Source organism: Mixophyes fleayi, chromosome 4 (assembly GCF_038048845.1).
Source record: "Mixophyes fleayi isolate aMixFle1 chromosome 4, aMixFle1.hap1, whole genome shotgun sequence".
Lineage (NCBI taxonomy): Eukaryota > Metazoa > Chordata > Amphibia > Anura > Limnodynastidae > Mixophyes > Mixophyes fleayi.
This window is the reverse complement of record NC_134405.1, coordinates 81,950,563-81,952,303: the sequence shown is the minus strand read 5'-3', so window position 1 is coordinate 81,952,303 and position 1,741 is coordinate 81,950,563. Positions and strand designations below refer to the sequence as shown.

General features: G+C 39.6%; 1 pseudogene; it reads left to right on the top strand.

The window, feature by feature from the left end:
• The first annotated feature begins 767 nt into the window (after positions 1 to 767).
• LOC142149900 (E3 SUMO-protein ligase NSE2-like) lies at positions 768 to 1,488 on the top strand (annotated as a pseudogene).
• The last annotated feature ends 253 nt before the right edge of the window (positions 1,489 to 1,741 follow it).

Genomic DNA, 1,741 nt, shown 5'->3' with positions numbered 1-1,741 from the left:
CAAACTGTGTCCTTCTTCCATACCATAATCTGGTGTCCATGTTTTTTATTTTGGTAAAGTATAAATCATGTAGATTTTAAGTTAAGAATGAGGTTGGGTGCATTAAAAGAAGAATCAACACTATGCATTTTAAACAGTAGACAATAATAATATGTTCTTGCCACAGTGCCATGTTTGTCATAAAATGAATTACCAACAAATGTGAGATTAGAGATGTTCACTGACCCCTGTGTTTTCTTTTTGGTTTTGAATCTGGATTAAGTTCGTGTTTTGGTTTTAGTTTTGGATCTGTATTTTTGGAAAAATTGCTAAAATATGCTGAAAACACATAATTTTGCTCTTTTTCTATTCCTACAATATTATTAACCTCAAGAACACTAATTTCCAGTCAATTTTGACCACCACACAGGTCACAATATTATTTTCATACACTTTCGGACTGCAGCGAACTGGCTGGATGGTAAGCGACAGAGTAACGACACAAACAAACAGCAGTTCCAAGCATATCTAGGCAACATTGCCACACAGCAGTGGCAGAAAAGAAAAGTGGTGCAAGATGGAATTGTCCTTGGGCCCTCGCACCCACCCTTATGTAAGATATTGAAAAGGACAATATACAGTTTAAGAAAGCAAGCACTCCAGCAACAAGGAGTGCCACTTTTGTGGCTGAAGTGCTTGGTTTGTTTGGGCCCCCACAAAACAAGCTACCAATAGCTTAGCTGCCTTAAGCCCAACAGTGCTGTCAATGAACTCTACATTATTAATCCATGTCTGCTTGTGCTGCATCTTTAATCTCCTTCTCCTTTGTGGATACCTCCCTCTCATCCCTGAAGAGCTGTCAAACTTATGTAGACACAGGAATGGATATTACAACTGGAGTGGCATTAGATCTGCTTCAGGCAGACTGTGACACAGAACATGTGGGCAGCATGGAATCCGTCATCTTGGAATACGCTGCATTGAACAGAGATTTAAACCAATATATAAATGCAGTTGAGGAGACCATAGTTAAGTTAAAACATGACCCACCGGATGAGATCCCAGATTTAAGAGAGCTTGTACACGAGACATACACTGCGCTTCAGAAGAATAATACAGAGGAGGCCCTGAGACAGGATGATAAATATGTCCAGTTTAAAAAACAGCTAAGAGACCTGAGAAAACAAATGGGTGTGTCACCGGCCCCTGCAGACGAAGCTTTGGAAGATGAAGACAAGGAGATAGCCGTCACCCAGAGCACTGTGAATTTCACTTGTCCTATACAACAGTTGGAGATGGAGAACCCAGTGACAAACAAAGTATGTGGTCACAAGTATCGAGAGAGAAGCAATTGAAACGATGATTGAAAACTAACTTCAGAAGGGTAAATCCGCCAGGTGTCCAAAACTTGGCTGTGATCACTCTGACTTGAGTATATTGGATCTTGTTCCAGACAATGCACTAAAAAGAGCCATTGACATTCACAGGAAAAAGCAAGGTCATCACTGAGTTTCGAATCGTCCCCAATTCCCCCTAAAATAAATTATAGCTAGGTACCTTTGACGCAAAGTGCAGATTACACTTTGTGCAATACTGATGAAACAGCAGCAAAGTGGAAGGTTTGAGTAATAGATATACACGTCTATTTAGACATCCATGCTTACATTACTTCTGCAAGCAACGTTGTTCTTTGTCAATAATACTGTTGTCTTTATACTGTTAAAAAAAAAAATCCTATACCATTCTTTGGATACTGATAGTA